Here is a 21,324-nt window from a genome sequence, read left to right as displayed (position 1 = left end):
ATTTTGAGGAAAGACAATATATGTAACAGACACCAGTGAATTGTCATTAATTAGAGAAACAAACCTTCAAAGCGCTAAGCTCATGTCTGACAGCGTGAAATTGTAGGCCAGAGCTCTGGCGTCCTCCCAAAAATACAGAATGCGATGTGACTTATTTTCTCTTAATTCCGGAAGATAAAATGTCATAACTGCACGATACATGTGTATTTTGTTATTAATAAAACAAGAAATATAATATTATACACTAACTATAATTATTATTTTATCTTTTTTTTTTGCTTTATTTTATTGTTTAACTGCTGTCATGAAAGTATCACTTTCTTCATCGAAAGGAAAAGAAAGGATTGGGCATATGTCACGAGCTGTAATCCTTCAATACAGACAGTTTTGGGCTTTCATTTGCCACGCTGTTGCGAAATTATTTGAAAACATGCTATAGTTATTGTGAAGAAAGATTACAATCGAAATAACAACAAAAATACAGTATTGCATTTATATGCTTTTCTTTTCCTCACAAAAAATTGGGATAAAATTACACAGGATCAATCTAAAATCTTTAGTGATAGTAGGTCAGAGAGGAAGAGTAATATTATTTCATAATTTGTGACAGGGAATGACACTATTTTATATCCTTGTTCTATACATGGAAGCCCATCGAGTGCGTCACGCCGTTCCGCCTTGTTTATTCCACTGCTCCCTTGTGCATCATTTCCCGTAGCACCGGCCCAGGAGGCGCGCAGCTCGTGACCGAAAAATGTATCAGAGCTCTATGTCTTACACGAAGATTACCCGAGCTTCATTATTCGTAAACATTCCAGCCAGCCCCTTATTGATTGTGCTTTCTCCCATTGGAAATCAATGCAAATGTCATAATGTGCTTTAAATGATATGTGGATGCAACATTATATACATGTAGTATAAATATTGGGTACACACACACACACACACACACACACACACACACACACACACACACACACACACAGAGCAAAATACAAAATAATCACTCAAAAATACATAAATCACATCAGACATGTTATCCCCTTAGAAATCAGTCAGGACCCCATCCTCAAATTTCATCCATCTCAAGATATGTGTGATGTGACACGCAGCTGTCTGTTTTGTGATATGGATGCTGTAACTGACAGATCCCTCTTAACTGTCCCATGTGGACTAACAATATCTCTTGGACATCCTGCACCGATTACTGCTGCAGGCCACAGCAAAAATCTAACTCCTACTGTCCCGTTACAGGTCAGGGGCACTTTCACGAAACACTTGATTATATATATATATATATATATATATATATATATACATGCTAGGCTTATCTGATATCCCATCGTAATTATGCATCAACATATTAATCTGATGGAAAAGTTGCAGGAGCTCCATGACGTGCCCTCTACCATTTAAAATGTATCCATTGTGTGCGGACTGAAGTGGTGCCCTGCGTGTTTTTGTTTGTCAAACAGCAGCGTTCCCTGAGGAGTGCGGTTTGTGGTACCTCCCTGCTCGGGATTACATTAATCAAAGCATTTATTTCCCCAGAGATGCACAACACAAATCACCCAAAATCCCAATCAAATTGAATAACAGAGGAACCACGCATTGGAAGTGACCTCTCTTGCTCGTTTTGTGAGAAAACAGGTCTCCTGATATTTCAGCTTCAATCACAAAAGCAAAGGTGTCTGTCAGGAGAGGAGAAGAGTTTCAATAGTTTCATAGCACATGGAAATCTTATGCCATTGGCCAGACACAGTGTGTTTTTTAGATGTTTGGTTTCAACAGAGTATATCTACGGATTTAAGGATTTGCTGTTGGCTGCTGTCTGTTACCCGCTGGTTGAGAACTGTCTCACCTTTTAGTATTAAAAAAGAATATACTATGCAGATGAATTGATGTTTTTTTTCCATACTCAAGTTATACAAAATAACTACATTCGACTGAGTGCAAAACTGTCAACCGTGTGTGTGGCTCAATAAATATTGCTTCCAACAAGAGGCCTATTACAGGTATTGCAAATAAAATAATACAGCTGTAATTTTCCTCACATGTTGTTTTAATGTAACTGCCGTGCGCCGTTTGAGATTCATGGTGAAAATGGGAAGAAAATGTGGGGCTGTTTATGGCAGTGCAGCACAAATTCAGCTCTGCTGCTTTCAGCCTGATCAGGGATAAATGATGGAGCCTGTCCTGGAGTGGGTTACCAGACGGGAACGCTAACTCAGGAGCATTTTGCTGTGGATACTTTTGTTTTTGACGTACACAAGTCACAGTATGCAAGTCGTAGTTTTGTGTCTCTATTTTGAGCTGTAAAATTGAGATAAATCTGTGGCTCAAGTTGAGAAAGGTGATGTATGGCTAACAAATGACAGTGTAAACGTGTTAGCAACTATATAAAATCTTCTGTTTTTGTATGTGTGGGCACAAATCATTTGTGTGTGTCATCTTAATTACGTTCCCACCCACAACAGGAAAAATGCGTTTACATACATCTGTATCCATATTTTGGCATCCTATACGTTCTCCCAAAACCTCTGGGCCTTTCCTCGCTCTCTGTCTCAACCGTTTCTACCTCTCTTTGTCTCCTCCTCTAATTCTCTCCCTCTTGGTCCACTCACGCATACAGCCCGCAGGGTCAAAAAAAAGCAACAACGTTCACCAGCCTGCTAGAAGTGGCCTGACCTTCTGCCAAACTGCCTACCACACATTACTCATTACTCAGGCCGGGCACACGGACAGCCACACAGCTAAAATGCTGCCCTTAACTCAGGCATCATGCAATGTATCATTCCAAACTCCTCCAGTTTGCTCTCACTCACTTTTATTAAAATGTGCTTGCTAAGGGTGCACTGCAGTGCTTAGAGGCTGAATAACGGCTAAGCTAAGGAAACATATGTGTCTCGTGTGTAAGGTGGAAAAGGTCAATGAGTCTAATTTCTGGTATGCACGATAATGGCTATACAGTGCACTCGCAGTGGGTGATAGAGGTGGATATTTTTATCTAAACCTCATGTTATACACAAAAACGATAGCATATGCTGGAGAAATTATGAAGTAATATCATTTATAATGGCGGCCATAGCGATGCGAGAGGATATGGTAACGGTAAACCTACATGCGTGTTAACAATTACGTATCATCTATCTATCTATCTGGCTTGTCTACACAGAAAAGTTTATTTCCTCTCAATTTAAGGATCAGTCACTGCCCTCAATAAATAAGGTGAAAGGTGTGTGATCAGATATCAACACAAACTTTATTAGCAAACATGTTGAGCATCTGGACACCTGGAGAAAAAAAAAAAAAAAAAAGACGCCTGGAGACAAAATGTGTATTGCGTGCCACAGAAAGAATGTTCAAGATGCAGTTCTAACAGATTCTGATGTTATGTTATTTCTCTTGCAGAAGAGGAGCTTCAACTCTCCAACCTTCCCTCCCTTCTCCAGGGAGAGGGGCCTCCTTCCACATCGGACCCGGACTCAATCTGCTGCCGAGGGACAGAGTGGCCACGCTGTGAGCGCAGACACACACACACACACACACACACACACACACACACACACACACACACACACACACACACACACACACACACACACACAGATCTCACTGCTTCCGTTTTCAGCACACACTGCTGCTGGAGCTGTTAGCCTGCCGGCTATTTTTCTTTGAGAGACTATAAAAATATGCAAATGCTGTTGTTAAAGAGAACAGTCTTTTTTCTTCTGCTTGCGCCCCTTGTGAGTCTGCAGAGCAAAAGGCGGAAGGATTTCACTTTTGTCCCTCACTTTGTTTATAGAAAGACAGAAAGAATTAAAGGCGAGCGACAGAGACAGACACATCATAAACATGTTTGAAGTGACCATGTAGATATGCAGAATAAATACAATAATAATAAAAAAAAATCCTGCTTTACTCATGCCAGTTATATGTAGTCGCAGAGAGAGTGAATTTAAAACGCTCTCCTTCATTCTCTCTACCACTCATCATGGCGGACAGGCCTTAAACACAGAGCATCAACCGCTTTAAGAGTGCAGGAAAAGTACAGGGCGAATTTGTAAACCCCTCACGGTGCTGCGAATACTTTTTGAAGTGATTATGAAGACAGTTCAGATCAAAGGCTTTGACAACTCTGAGTGCCCGCCAAGACTGAGCCCCTGTAATCGCACAGAGCCCTCCGTACAACACAGCTCACACCCCTCAAGCACCCGGCAGAACGCAACGCCACACTCACGCATAAACAGATTATCAGGGGACAGAAAACGGCTGGAAAGTAAATATGGGATTAGAGTTTTCAGACTGAATCGCACCGATATAACCAAGGAGATTAGCGAAACATTCACAGGTAGATATTAATTATCGGCATCAGGGAGATGAGGAAAAAAATGAGGCAAATTAAAAAAAAAAAAAATCTCCTTCCAATATGTTTTAAAAAAAGGAATCGCCATATAACCATTGTATTCACCATATCAGTTGTATTAAATTAACTGCCATGATTTTCTAAATCCTTTACAAAGAAACCGTAAGAAGCAGGGAGAAAAAAAAAACATGAGAAGAAGAGAAGGAGAGTGAGCAGAAAGTGCTTTGTTGAAGTCAACAAAGTCTTATATTTTTATATAATTATGTGCTCTGCTGTGCGTAACTGCTAGGCAGCATTGTAACAAATGTCCATCATTGGCTCCATTAGCCCTGAAGACAGACGGCCATTTACATTTAGCTCAGTGTTTTGCTAAAACACAATAGCTCAGAACAAAACAACAACAGTATTATTAGGGATTTTATTATGTAAGTATATCATAGAATTTCAAAAATACATTTTGTCATGCACATATGCACACACATCAACCGCTAATGTGCTAATATGTTAACAGGCTGCCATCTTGAACCTGTTCTCCACCCATTCCTTTCATGCTGTATGGTCATTTAATTGAAAGTTTTGCTTTTGTCAGTGTATTACTGTTTTGTGGTACTGATGTGAAACAATAAAGTGTGTGTGACAGCAAGTCCCCTCTCTGCGTCCTGTTTACGGTGCCACTCAGCGCCTCTCTCAGACTAACCGCTTGGTACAGTCTTCTCTGGATCACTTCCAGAACCCTCGGGTTCCGAGTGGCCCAGTCTCTGAAGAGCAGCCAACAAACGGGCCTTTCAGTGTGGACAGCAGATGGGGCGGGCCAGCCAGCCACTCGGAGGAACTTCTTGTGTCGCCAGACACAGAGAATGAATCCGCTTTTATCTGCCAGCCCGGTGGACTACAATGAGCCTTCCTGTGCACTTAACCATGAGACAGCACACACACATACAGAGAATGATGCCAGACAGGTACTGCACATTGCCATTCCCTAACCATGGAAGTAAAAATCAGAAATTCTGAGTTTGGCTACAAACGCACAGTCTATTTCTTCAATCATGTAAATCATTCTCTGGGTGGAAGAGCCAAGAAAAATAAGCTAAAAATTAAGTCCTGAAGAATGATCAAAATCAGCATTATTTAGGCACTATGATCAAAGACAGTGACTGTGCCAGGCTATACATATTTGTTTTTAAAGGGGACCTATATGCCCCTTTTACAAGATGTAATGTAAGTCTCAGGTGGCCCAGAATGTGTCTGTGAAGTTTCAGCTCAAATTACCCCACAGATCATTTATTATAGCTTGTCAAACTTGACCCTGTTTGGGTGTGAGCAAAAACACGCCGTTTTTTGTGTGTGTCCCTTTAAATGCAAATGAGCTGCTGCTCCCGGCCCCTTTTCCAGAAGAGGGCGGAGCTTTAACAGCTCACGCTTCGGTTGCTCAACAACAACAAAGCTGGAGAATCTCACGCAGCCAAAATGAGGATTGTCAGTAACGGTGTTCAGCCTTACATTGTTCAAACCGGAGTCGATACTGATGGAGAAACTCGGGAAGAAGTTACAACTTTTAGAATGCATCCGTTTATGAACAATTAGTGGATAAATTTATGTAGTTGCTGTGGAGTTGATTCAACTCATCCACTAGCATGTGCCGTCATGTTAATTTTCTGTACAAATCCAGTGTTGAATTGACCCTCGTTTGTGAAGCAGTTCGGCGTAAAATGACAGCATGGCAATAACACTCTCCGACAACAACTCTTCCTCTTCTCTAAAGCAGCCCAACATGGCCTCACCCCCTTTGTTGCGTGTTCTCGGGGGCAGGGTTTATGTAAACGTTAGGGTTAGTGATGTCACTAACTCGGGAAGAAGCTTGTTGTAGTCTCTACCAGCCGTTTGTTGTAGTCCTTAAAAAGCATTATCTGTAAAAATTTCCCTTTGCATTGAACTTTGCAGTTGTTGTTTATGCTCAAACAGCAACATTACACACTAACTAAAGTTAAAAAATTGAATTCATAATCAAGGACCCCTTTAATCAAAATAATATGCTAACATTCCTTTCATATCTTGCATAGGGGAGGTAAAAATCTATGCATATTGACCCCACTATTTTTTTTAATATTCTGTCAACCGTTTACGCCTAATTGTTCCAGACAAGCTTTCCAATGTCTCTTTCAACAGTAGCCGAAACTCCCACTGACTAGTCTCTCGCGGATAATCATTTGACATCACTGTGCTCAACTGCTCCATACCGCCTCATGCTAAGTGTGTGTGTGGTGTGTGTTTGTTCTTTTGACAGCTTGGTCACAGAGAACTGCAGGCCCTATCGATTGTCTAATCATTAGGAGTGACCAGCTGAGTGGCAACATAGCCGCAAACACTGTTAACTCCAACGTGAAACATCTGACCTCTCTAACGAACGGCCATCGAGTGACCAGACCTTCTCATTGACCCATAATAGTCACTGCAGGCCAGCAGCGTTAAGATAACTACACCCAGCTGTGGGCTGTTTCATCGACTGCTATGGATCCGCCGGGCTTGTGCAATTCGGAAAGGGTCTGACATGGATTTTTTTATGAGGAAATGTAACTCATATCTGATGGTTTAGCAGATGTCCGTATGCAGAACAGTTGGCAGGTGTGTCTGCCAGTACAATCCCACTGATGATACAGTTTACACTAGTCCGACACCCACTGCTGAAAGTCTGCGAGTGACACTGCTCACCTCCTGTTGCGCTATTAGAAAGCACGGCTTCCAGTTCAGAGCCTCGCACCACCCCAGTATGTGTGTGTGTGAGAAAGAGACAGTGAGAAAGGAGGGGGAGGCAGGGAGAGTGTAGGAGGAGGAGGAGGAAAAGGCCACTGATCAGTGAGTGAATGAAGCGTTTCTCTAGTGAGTCCCTCAGAGGGGAAGCACCCTGCAGAGGACAGTGTGGAAATGAACTCGATGAGGCGGTGAGTGTTTGACCCCATGTCTGTCCTCACACCACCCTCACCACTCTCATGGCTGACTGACACGACTACATCCTGTCTGCAACGAGTCACTTCCCGTCTGTCATTACCTTGCCTTCAACATTAGTACGTCTGACTATAAACGGGTGACGAGTGTCATATTACGATATCACCGGTTTGTTTTCTTTCCTTCAGGTTTCATCCTTAGTCTCTTAAAGAAAAAGGGTCTGTTACATGCTAACGAACACCATATGAGTCTAGCAGCGTGAGAAATATCTGAAAGCTGACTGCTCGAGAGTTGAGCTCCAGGGAAAGGATCCTTGTGGGGCAGCTGAAGGAATGGGGGGAAGAGCGGAAGCAGATTGCAGGAGAAGGCGGTGGCTTTGAAGGTTGTAGGTAGCAGGTTTTTCCCTGCACCACTGCAGGAGACTCGAGCACAGGCCCCCACCGGCACAGGTGGTACTGCTCATTTCAATTTAGCTCAAATCTACACTTGAAATAGTGCGGCTGTCATAAGCAATCTGCAGCCCGGGACGGAGCACAGCCTTGGTCGAGGACCGGTGGGGGGAAGACGGGGGTGTCAGAGCAGACTACGTTGAGTTCTGAAGAAGAGGCTGCTGCCATATGCCCTCCCAACAACCTCCTCCCCCTCCTTCGCTGTTCTTTTACTCTCCCAAGCACATGTTCACCGCAGGTCCACTCATCCAGAACAGCACAAAGAGAGGTCAAAGCAGTCAACAAGTTATTTACTGCAGGGGAGCCGCTATGCCTCACACACCCCATCTGCTTTCAAAGATGAGTCCGAATCCCCCCCATTATGTAACACAAGATCAGTTTCTTCTTTCTCTTATGACAAAGGACTGATGTACATGCATAACTTTTCTGTGCTTACACTTCTTGTACCAAAGATGAAGCTCATGGGCATCAGGAGAGCTACTGGTCAATAGCCGCTTTTCCACTGTCAGGCCCGTGCGAGCCAGGGCTTTCAACGGGACGGGCTGGGCTAAAAGCCTCGGACCTGTAGCACAGAGCCCAAAATCACGCTGCGTTTTCACCATCGGGCGAGAAGAGGTGAAAGAGAGGGCTTCACTAAAACCCGCCTGGCATGCAACTTCACACAAATCCATCATTTCACCAGCAAATAGAAGTTTTATCAGAAAACTAATCAGAAAGAAATCCCTGGAAACTAGTGAAATCGCAAAACGAACATGATAAAAGCGCCCATTTATTGGCATTTTTGTTGTTTACTTAAATATTTAAAAACCCAAGCATCGTATTTACACAGTTTTACAATAATTAAAAATTTAAGATTGCACATTAGTCACAGAAGTAAAGGGGTATTTACCGTTATTTCACAAAAGAAAGAGGACACACATACTTATTCAGTCGTGTCTGTTTCTGTTTATGTGTAGTCACTGTTTACATCATATTTAGAAATAATGATAATTTCTTCAAATTTTCCACCAAAAATACAACCTGAGGAGCTTTAGCACTCTCTCCGGTGACAGTTATTTCAGTCAGAAAAACAGAGGATGATCCCGGAAAAACGGAGTTGCTTTATTTGATGACATATGCGGAGCTAAATATGGACATCAGACAGTCCGGTATAAAGAGACAAGACATACTGACAGATAAAATAAATACACGATTGTGATAGCTTATATGATTTGTTTGATTTCTTCAAGCGGTCGTATTTACCATGTTAACTATGGTAATGGTTAGTACGCATAGACTTTTGCATCGCATATAAATATTTCTGCCTTATACAATGATCAGAATCCACAAAACAGAAGTTATTTCAAATACTCAATGATGTCTGAAAGTGAGTTTTGATCTACACTGTTAGCTGTTAACTTATAGGAAATCATCCGCGGCGCTGCCGTTTCCAGACTAAACTCTGCCTTTGTTTGTAACCACTCCTCAAGCCCGAGCTGGCCCGCTTTAGACCAAGGTATTCGGTGGGCCAAAAAACCCTGGCCGTTGGCCCTGAGGAAGCCCAGACGAGGCACGATCAAGCCCCGGAAGTGACAGTGAAACGCGACTGGCCCTGGTACGCGCTAACACCCACTTTTGGCCCGACAATTGAAACGCAGCTAACGTCTTCTGTGCTTTAGGTCTAATCCACTTTAAACATTCTTATTGCTGAGTTTCAGTTAATTCAACTACAGATGCTCAAGATGTGAAACACAGCAAGCACAATTTAAGCTGATTTGATAGTTATTCTGAGGCACAGAAAAGTTCCTGTGGGATCAGTTTCCTTTCCTAATTGGATTTTTTTAATTGAAATTTTTCAATTAATTTACATGTATGAATTTGGAAGACGCTTTTATCCTATGCAACTTGCATTGCATTCAAGGTATACATTCTACCAGTTCATGCATTCCCTGGGAATTGAAGCCATGACCATGGCATTGCTAGCACCATGTTCTGATTGAGCTACAGGAACACCTGTCTAATTGCTGCTAATTTAATTAAACAATGTTTCCAAACATGCCTGATGCGCAGTCACAAACTGTAATATTGCGATCCAACTCAGTGTCCAACTCAACCTGCAGCCTTCTTCTCAGAAAGCTGAGGGAGTCTTTAAACAGAGGAGATGACAGCACAGAGGATGGACAGATCAGAGCAAGCTTTGCAATCCTGGAAGTGTTTCCTCGTCAGAAAGCATGCGTTTTTAAGCAGTGTTGTTCTAGCCTGGGGCTACAGCCCACTGGATCATGTTGAGCTCTTTCAGGGGAGGAAGAGAAAACATGGCAGGCCTCTATGAATGCAAATGTACCTTGTGTATCTCACAAGCATCTTGATAGGGCTTGGAAGCACAGTTGCCCCTTTAGGAGCAGGTGTCTGATGTGGGAACCTCTAAATAATACACAAGCTCGGACATGAAGTGTTACTTTTACTCTGGGTTGAGGGAAAATATAATTGAAATGCTTTCAAAAGAATCTGGATGATGTATTCCCTCACCTTTAAAATGAAAATTTAATCATGTTAATTTATTCATGGATTTAACCTGAACTTTAATACATATTTACCTATCCAGAGGTTCCAAAAGAACCATTGGCATCTACACAGTCAGCACTTGAGGAACCAGGCATGGCGCGCCATACCATGACTATGGAGGATTACACCCAAGTTGCCCCCTTTGGACTGTGTGCCTTGCCCGATGAGCTGCCAACCTGGCCAGCTCTTTCACGGGCATGGCAGAGCCTCTCCAGGAGGTGGTATTCTCTCTGGACTAACATGTGTTTCTGTGGCTGGTACCCTGCCCAATACTGCACAGACCGTGCCAGGGATCATGCGTCTGTGCACTGATAGGGCCTCAATGAGGCTGCAGGAATGCTGGGAGATTGTCTATCTTTTATCCCCGGGCTTCAAATGAAGTTGAAATTGAGTTTTTAGCCGGTTTCTCTCTCTTGCTTGCATGACTCTCGAGCAATGGCTCCTTGCCTGCAGCAACAGCAGGGAGTCCTTTCAAAGACTCCAACTCTGCAAATGCAAGAACGCATGTATGCAAAAAGACACACACACACACACACACACACACACACACACACACACACACATACACACACACACTCAGACACGCACACACATTCTTTTTAGCTCCTAGACACACAGGAGTCTGCAGTCAGAGGACACTCTACGAATAACTTTCATGCACATTTGGGAAAAGAGAAAGTTTATTCCCAAGTTCTCTGAGGGAGATTATGTGTGCGCGCACAAGTTGATTGAAGTCATCAATAGCCTTCCGCATATATGCTTCAACATTAGCACATATTACAAACAAGTCTTAATGGATCACTCACATTTGTCCTAATGAGTAAAGTTGGTCTGTAGTTTCATTCGTTAAACTTGTTCATCAAGACCCACATCATCTGTGCATTAATGTCTCATGACTGTACTGAAGCTGCAAAGGAGAGCTAGAAGAACTGGTGAAGAGCTGAATTGACAGGATTAATGGACGAGGAGCTGAGCAGTGCAATTACACCCTTCAGTGAGGGGCATTTTTCATTTTTGGGTCCTCCTCATCTCTGGCTTTCTCTCCTGTGGGAGAGAGGGTGCAGTCCTAGCGGTTTGTTTGTTTTAATTATTTTTCCATATGCAAATGTGGTTTTATTTAATTGCAGCGAAGCAAGCGACGAGCACGGAGAAGAAAGAGGGGAGGACAAACTCATTATTGATTCCTGAGCCATCTTTCTGGAAGCCATCGCCATTACATAGCGTAATCCATCTTTCCCATGCATTAACTTCAGTACAGGCATGGAGAGAAGTGTTAATGCCTCCTCAGAACATCAATCAGACTGGGAGAGAGAGGGGGTTAGGAGAACCTATGAACGAGTTTCTTGTTTTTTTTTTTTTTTTTGTTTTTTTTTTGACAGGTACCACTCAGTAAAATATGTTTTTATTGCCTGGAAACAGGGACTAAAGGTTGTTGTAATGAGGCGGGTTAAAATAAGCCGTGCAGGTTACCAGCAGCCTTCTGCCAAACCATCCTCATTTATTCCTCAGGCCTGAAGTAATGTTTTCTGCAGGGAGTTTCCAATAATGTCCTCTTGAGGAGATGAGTGTGATTGCGTGCGTGGGTTGTGTTTGCATGCGTGTGTGTGTCCTGTGTGTGATTGAAGCTCTTCACGACTCTTTTCAAGTGTACAATATGCCCTGCGCTATGCAGAGATGAGACATAAATATGGCTGAATAAAGAGAAGTACGTTATCAAACCCTGCCTTTACAATGGAGAGTTTAATTACCCATGGCTGTGTTTTGGGAGTCTGTGTGAGCGAGACGGTCAGGTTTGAAATTCAGAGGCCCAGAATGTTTCTTTGCAGGTTTACTTGTTTATTGTTCACTGAAGTGGGCGGGGCTAAAGCAGTCCATTATGTGAGTGACATCTTTTTCAGTCTGTCAGGCCATGCTTCCCAGTACAGAGACGGACGGATGTCATCTGTCATTCTGAGGCCTCCCTGATGGTTTATTGAAGGTGTTCACGGATGTATGACGTGCTCGTTAATTTCAGGGACTATTAATGAACGGCTTGAGATAAAATGAAGGATAAAAGCGAGAGCCAGGAGTGAAAGAACTGCGGAGAGCAGGAAGCTCAGTTTCAGCATTTCTGAAAAACCCTCAAAGACTTTCCTTTAATCCATCCTGACAAGGCTGAGACTCAATCCACCTCTCTCTCTCTTTCTCTCCTTCCTCTTCTGGATCAGTAGGGTCCTGCAGTGGTGGAGCAACAGCATGGGTTCTTAGATCAGTGTTCTGTGTTCTGAGAGACACACATACAGAAGGGATAATTACTATGCCACACTGAACAGTAAAAGCAGACCTAATCCTCTGCGTGTTGGAAGCCTGTCTACCACGGCTGCACGGGAGAGATTGTAAGTAGTGTTTGCGCTGAAAATGTTTGTGTGTGTTTTCGTTTGTGTGTGGTTCTCTTAAAGTAATAGTTTACCAAAAAATGAACAACTTCATGTTTTCATTTACTCAACCTCATGTCATTCCAACAACGTATTCTTTTGTTTTCTTGCATGAATCACAAAAGATAATGTTGTCCAAATTTCATAAAAGTAAAATAAATGGTGAGGTCTAAAAAAAAAGTACCATAAAGGTAATTGATGAACGGAAAACTTCCAAATCAAATGATTATGTTGAATTTTTCACTTTGTACTGGTAGTACTTGCACTGATCCTGCAGGAATCTTGCAGCAGTGTTTGTGTGTGTTCCTCGCTGGCAAAGCTCTGGGAGAATTACATCAGTCAGAGAGCAGTGCCTACTGAGCACCAGGCTGGATGCAAAACGTGTTTCCCTGGAAGCCCAGTCTGATTGGACATGCACAGAGGATGTAAATAGCCTGGCAGTGCTTGGGGCATTCGGCATCGCCAAACAGGCCTTCCACTAACCAGGGAGACACCTGCGAGGGATCCCCCCCACTGTGGGCTTCATTTAGGAAAAGTCTCTCCTGGCTAGACCTGGATATCTCACTCAGGCCCAACTGTGGTGGAATACGGCTGCCAGTCATGCAGATGAAAGGTCTACCGTGACCATGCCGAAACTGGCTTTTACATGGTGGGTATGCTGTGCAAACAGCGCAAAGCGTGGGGCGATAATCTGCTCTAATACCACCCACCTGGACTCATATATCACCTCTGGAAGTCTATAGCATTGCAATATGTACTCAACTCTGCCCTCTGGAAGTCTATAGCAATGCAATACGTACAACTCTGCCCTCTGGAACCCTGTTGAAAAAAACTAGCATATGCTGGTTAGGTATGTTTTGAAGCATGGAAGCTGGTTTAAGCTGGTTTATGCTGGTTCTTAGTTGGTCATGAGCTGGTTCAAGCTGGACCTGAGCTGGTTATAAGCTGGTCCTGAGCTGGAGCTAGTTGCTTAGGACCAGCACTTGACCAGCTTAAACCAGCTCTTGTCCAGCTAAGGACTAACTAAGGACTAGCTTAATCCAGCTCATGACCAACTAAGGACCTGCATAAACCAGCTCAAACCAGCTGCCATGCTTCAAAACATACCTAACCAGAAGTCTATAGCATTGCAATACATACACAACTCTGTCCTCTGGAAGTCTATAGCATTGCAATACGTACACAACTCTGCCCTCTGGAAGTCTATTGCATTGGAATACCTACACAACTCTGCCCTACAAAAACCAACACTAGTGGGGAGAAGAGGGCAATCAATCCTTTAGACTTCAGCTGACTCTGATCTAATACAGGAAAAGGGGGTTATACGGGGCATTCTGTCTTGTGTAGGACATCTGGATGCCTGTCAGTGCTAATATGGAACATCCATATCTAAAACCAGAAGAAAGCATTGCAAGATCAGAAACAACTACCTATTACACCCCATCATCAACTTTTGAAAAAGGATGTTTTGATCGACAGCTGCCCCCGTTTCACACTCACAGCGGAGGTAAATTGTGTGATCTCTGCGACGACTGATGGACACTGAGCCGGGCTGAGAGACGGAGAGCACCACAGTGGCATGTGGAGGTCGAATCCAGCATATGCCAGCCAGTCAGCCTGTCCTCCCCACTGCCGAGTGACGAGAGCAGGGAGCGGAGAGCCGCCCTGCCCCTGACGAGCTGCCAGCTGGCTGGGGAAGAGAACACAGTGGACTGACACTCTACTAGGGGGTAACCTGCCAGGAGGAAGGGAAAGACAGCTGCGTGTATAACTGGTGTGTGGGTGTGGTCAGTAAGTATGCATGTGTGTGTGTGTGTGCATGTATGAAGGGATGCAGGCGCAGCTCAGGGCGCGGCTGGTCTCCTGCAGGGGTCCAGATGGACGCAGGGAGGGGGGTGAGCTTGATTCAAGGGTTTTTGGAGAGAGTGACAAGAGTGACAAAATTTCTCTGGAGCTCAAACTGTGCTGCCAGCATGTTCTCTCCTGGCCCGCCTTCTGCCCCCCACTGTCACCTGTTAACCCCCCACCCCTCTGCCCTGCTCAGGGATTGGCTTTGAGATGAGGCACACACACACACACACACTCAGTGGAACCGGCATGAAGGCATGGTATGGTTTGACAGCGTTTCTTTCAACTGAAACTGGGCTGTCACAGTCATCTCTTAAAAAGCATCAAAAGCTAAAGCACCGAAAATGTCTTATATGGCAATTAATAAATAATTTGCTACAATTTAGCTTCATTCTCATTAGTTGTTAAAGCTAATTCTGGACATTTTCAGGACTATTTCTTTAAAATCAGGGGCATAGGACTGATCTGAAAAGGGAGGGTCATGATACAAAATATATCAGTTTTGCTCATGATATGAATATTAAGTATGTGAGGTGACATTTGCCTAGCAAACTTAAATGATTTCATTGGTAAGGCACTAGTTATATTATATTACTAGTTATATATAGGCCTACATTAGTAAAATTACCAGTCGGATGTTTGCTCAGTTGGCATAGGCTTTTGCTCTTCTTTTCCCCTATGCGATACAACCAAGCAAAATTTATATATATACAGTCTTATCTATGATCAATTTTACTGCTTTTTTTTCTTTCTCCACTGTATGTTGGTTGGACCACTACTTAAAAGTTTTTCAAATGTTTTTTTTTTTCTAAGAAATATATATATATATATATATATATATATATAATTTTTTTTTTTTTTTTAAAGTATGCCACTGAATTTTCTTTTCAAGAATTATATTGTTTTAATGAGACTTTTTCTTCAACATGATATAACATTTGTATCACCCTGACCTTTTGTCCCTTCCAAAAATACCAAAATTAAATTTTAATACAGAAATTAAAAGCAATTTCATCATGGATCAATGGATCTATCTATCTATCTATCTATCTATGGATCTATCTATCTATCTATGGATCTATCTATCTATCTATCTATCTATCTATCTATCTATGGATCTATCTATCTATCTATCTATCTATCTATCTATCTATCTATCTATCTATCTATCTATCTATCTATCTATCTATCTATCTAATCGGCTTGACTACACAGAAAAGTTCTCAGTCTGTTTTTTTATGTGAATATATTTCAAGATGTATATATTATATTTATTCCTGTGATCAAATCATATGATCCTTCAGAAATCATTCTAATATGCTGATTTGCTGCTCATGAAACATTTATTATTATTATCAATGCTGAAAACAGTTGTGTACATTTTTTTTTCCGGATTCTTTGATGAATAATGAATGTTCAAATGTTCAAATGAACAGTATTTATTTGATGTTTGAAATAGAATATGTGTGAAATAGAATATATATATAGTATATATATATACACACACACACACACACACACACACATATATATATATATATATATATATATATATATACACACAAAAGATTCTCTCTCTATATATATACATATATATATATATATATATAAAACTATTATATATTTATAAATACAAATAAAAAATAATACTCACTTAGGTACATACATGTGTAAAATTTATTGTAAAAACAAGGGGCAAATGTACTAAGCCCAAACAGAAAAAAAGATTTTATCTTTAAAACAAAACCACGGTCTTGTTTCCTAAGTCTTTTATAAATAATCTCTCCCTCCTAATTCTATCATTCTTACACTCTTTCTCTATAATAAGACTCTTTTGTGTCCTTGATCAGTGTGACCTACCGTGCTTTCTGTGGGAATATTCTCCGTCTTTTATGAAATTAGCCTGGATACAGAGTGGGAACGCTGTGGCTGTCTGGTCCACCCTGCGGGCCTGTAGATCCGTTGAACCTGGTCCCATGGTGAGGGATGCAGGGGCGATCAGACGTTCCCTCACACATACTGTCCTTCAGAAACATCTCCATGGGGGCATCATTAATCTGGACCTCATAGAATCACAGAGGAACTATTTGGCTTGTAGAGACTAAAAATTATAAGTTAGGGTGGCATACCATGCTATATGTTGAAGCAATGGTGAACATTTTCTTCGCTCTTTCTCATCCATACCTCTATTTTCATATTTCTCTCTCCCACTCTCTGTATCTCTGGTCTCACACTCTTTTCATATCTCCTCCAAATACTTTCTTGACCCTACAGCCATCTTCATTTCAGTTACAACCGTGACACACACACACACACACACACACACACACACACACACACACACACACACACACACACACACACGTCACATTTACATTTCAAACTGGCACAGTGTCTGCCACACATTCATTATTTACCAGCCCCTGGCCACAGTGGAGAGTGCCTGATCTCTCACTCTCTCCATCTCTCTCTGTTTCTGTCTCCCCGTGACTCTTACCCTCTCCTCTCCCATCTCAACTTCCTGTTTCTACATTGTGGATGGTGAAACTTATGAGTACAGGGTAATTATGGTTCTCAGCATGGCCAAATCATTCTAATAACTCTTTGGGGAAAAAACAGAGAGGAACGTTTATGGATATTTACGTAACATGTCTGGAAATATATGTCTTTTACAATCGCTGGGACACAATTCTCAATACTTAGGTCACTTTTTTAAAACTCTTCACACAGTTCTCCTAACCAACTTTCAACTAGGCAGTTAATTTCACATTCAAAATGCACTAAAACTACCGAATCACTTCATACATCCCTAGGAAAAAAAAAAAAAACGGTAACACTTTACATTAAGGTTCCCTTTGTAAAGGGTTTATTAAGGTGTCTATTAATGAGTAATAAGTCATTTACTAATGCATTTTAAATTGTTGATAAGCAGTTATAACTGCATGAATAAAAAGGGTGACTTTAATGCAATACTTGCCAAATAGTGAGCCGTTTTTTTAGCTATGTGTAAGACAGTAACTTCGGTAACACTTTAGTATAGGGAACACATATTAACTATTAACTACGACTTTTCCCTCAATAAACTCCTAATTTACTGCTTATTAATAGTTAGTAAGGTAGTTGTTAAGTTCAGGTATGGGGTAGGATTAAGAATATAGAATAAGGTCATGCAGAATAAGGCATTAATATGTGCTTAATAAGTACTAATAAATAGCCAATATTCTAGTAATATGCATGCTAATAACTGGCTAATAAACAACTAGTTAAAAAACCCTAAAATAAAGTGTTACCGTAACTTCTAGTAAGCAACATAGTAAAAAAAGTGGCAGTCATGAAATGTTAATAAGAAAACCACAGATACAACACCCTTCAGTCTAATTATGATAGTCAGTTTTTGCTGCATAATGCAATAAATCAGGAATCTTGTTTTGAATTAAATAAGTGTGAATAAATACATTTATTAAGCATTTATAACATGTGAGTTAAAAACGGCTCACTATTTGGCAGGTATTGCAAGTTGCCCTTTTTATTCATGCAGTTATAACTGCTTATCAACGATTTATAAAGGGAACCTTACAAAGGGAACCTTAATGTAAAGTGTTACCAAAATCTATTTAAAACACACTTATTTCATACTAAGTACTTAAAATCCATTCACATATTTATTGACATTTCACTACAGACTTATTGATATAAAATTATAAGTAAACTTTATTTGGAGTATTTCTTTATTGCACAATGCACATTTCTTAATATTATGTCTAAAAAGTGTTTTAATATGACTTAAGGATTGTATAATATCAGTCTTTAAATGCAAGATATTTAAAGTGTACCTAAAGTATACCTGCAATAGTTCAACTTTAACACAATCAAATATACTTCAGTATATCTTTAGTTGTTCTCAGCACTATTTCTGCACAATTAAAGTGCATTAAGTACAAAATTATTTGCTCCAATTTAGCAGACTTTAAGTATACCAGTTTAGTATACCAAAAGTACAATTGCGGGGTATTTTTATTTAGCACATAAATATGTAAATGTATTTGTAGGATACTTAGCACAAAATAAATGTATTTCAAATACATTTTAGTATATATTTTTTTTCACTAGGGATGTTTAAAATCAACTGTTAAATTTCTTCACAAAACAAGAATGACGCCCTCCACTGCTTATAATTCACTGCAGTTTATGTTATATAGCCCATGTTTATATTACAGTATGAAATAATTCCTAAGTTTTCCACTTTTGAATGGATGGTAATGAATTGAAAGACTAACACTTGTGTAAGTGTTCAGTTACATCTAATTGCTTTGATAGTATTTATTACCAGTTTTGCCATTTTGCCTGTCTGCTATACACCATGGCCGTAACCAGCATAGACTGTGAGGGGGGTTTTACGTTTTCGACATGTTAGGCATACAAATAAAAGTACATGTGTGCATATTTTAATGCAAACATTCTTTGCAAATAGTTCAAAATGATTATATTCTAACCAAAAAAACAAACAAACAAAAACAAACAAACAAAAAAAAAACAATGTGCAAGACATGGTCACGGCCTTGCTATACACTAACATCAAACAAACAAACAAACAAACTATTATATTTATTGAATATCTAGTTGTTTCTTCATTCTTTCTTTCTCTAATCAAAACGTTTTCAAGGGGACCTATTATGCCCCTTTTCACAAGATGTAATATAAGTCTCTGGTGTTCCCAGAATGTGTCTGTGAAGTTTCAGCTCAAATTACCCCACAGATCATTTATTATAGCTTGTCAAATTTGCCCCTATTTGGGTGTGAGCAAAAACACGCCGTTTTTGTGTGTGTCCCTTTAAATGCAAATGAGCTGCTGCTCCCCGCCCCCTTTCCAGAAGAGGGTGGAGCTTTAACAGCTTGTGCTTCAGTTGCTCAACAACAACAAAGCTGGAGAATCTCACACAGCCAAAATGAGGATTGTCAGTAACGGTGTTCAGCCTTACATTGTTCAAACCGGAGTCGACACTGATGGAGAGACTCAGGAAGAAGTTACAACTTTTAGAATGAAACTGGACGTTTCTGAACGGTTAGTGGATAAATTTATGTAGTTGCTGTGGAGTTGAATCAACTCATCGACTAGCATGTGCCGTCATGTTAATCTTTTGTTCAATGAATTGACCCTCATTTGTGAAGCAGTCCAGTGTAAAATGACACACTCTACTACAACAACTCTTCCTCTTCTCTAAAGCAGCCCAACCTTTGTTGTCTGTTCTTGGGGGCGGAGTTTATGTAAATTTTGGGGTTTGTGATGTCACCAACATGGGAAGAAGCTCGTTATAGTCCCTACCGTTTGTTGTAGTCAGTATCTCCCTATGCATTGAACTTTGAGCGTCGTAACTTTGCAGATGTTGTTTATGCTCAAACAGCAACATTACACACTAACTAAAGTTAAAAAAGTGAAATTATAATCAACCACCCCTTTAAACAAAATATTTTTCCTTGGGAATATTTTTTTTTTTTTAACTAATAAAGGTTTTTCATAAATGTCCTCAATTTCATTGTCCATCCTGTAATATCCCTATAATATTGTCATATCCCCTTTTATAAATACCATTTTGTAATTTCCTTTTGACAAAGACCAGTTCAACATTATCTTTCAGAAAGTCCTTTTATGAATCATGACAATGACAACACAAACATCAGTAAACAATGGTATGAGATTTGATAAATTCTGTGATGTTTTGTGGTATTACTTGTTTGTCTCACTTCAAACAATTTACAGAAATTATGGGAAAAAAAAATCAAATATAACTTCAAGTTGACACTCATGTAAGCTAAATTTCAATTCCTTATTGATTCAATGGCTACCTTTAGCTCTTTATTAAGGAGGCAAACTCATTTTTAAATATTACAGTGTTTCATTTCTGCATAACAGGAATGACCCAGCCACCTTGATATGAGGACATACGTGTGAAGTCTGGGTAAGAAACGAGTATGATACAGAGACAGTGTGGTGGGCAGCTGTCTGTTTATACTGTCACTGGGTTGGTGTTAGATTGTAGGAGTGTTGAACATACAAATTTCACATTTTGATGAGACCAAGACATTGTGTGTTTGTAGTGATGTTAATTTCTCAGGTGCTATTTACAGTACAAAATGTTCTTGAATGTGACAAAGGTGACATCACACTCGTTTAGATCCAATATAGATAACTGGAGCCAAATGCTATAAAAATCTTGTGGGACTTGTATCTAAATGTGAATAAAATATATAAAATGTATACCTCATCACTGGAGTACATCTTTAGGAGTAAAACTGACATTTCCCCCCCTTATTTCTGCAGGTTAACACTATTTTTGACTGCTTTTCACAATGCTGGGATGTAGTTATATTATATTTAAATAGCTTCTCTGTAAACCCTAAAATGTTGAATATACTAAAAATAAAAATAACAACTAAAAAGTACCTGTTCACTCAGTTGTGTCTCTTAAAACCTGTGTTGTCAAGTTTCCTAATGTATTACCTAAAATGTAAGTGAACTTAACCATTTATGTTAACTAGCTGTGAGTACCGGTACACTTAACTTAGCTTTGGAATTAAAATGTTGTTTCTACTAACCAATTCTAATTGTATTGGCTCAAATATAGAAAACAATCGTAAAGAATAAACAGAATATAAAAAGAGAAATAAAAGGCAGAAGTGTAATACACCTTCATTTGGCAAAAGAAATGGAGTGCATTGAAAAGTGTCCAAGTTCACCAAAGGGAAAACAAATCACACGAAA

Source organism: Ctenopharyngodon idella, chromosome 6, assembly GCF_019924925.1.
Source record: "Ctenopharyngodon idella isolate HZGC_01 chromosome 6, HZGC01, whole genome shotgun sequence".
Classification (NCBI taxonomy): domain Eukaryota; kingdom Metazoa; phylum Chordata; class Actinopteri; order Cypriniformes; family Xenocyprididae; genus Ctenopharyngodon; species Ctenopharyngodon idella.
This window is presented reverse-complemented; position numbering follows the sequence as displayed.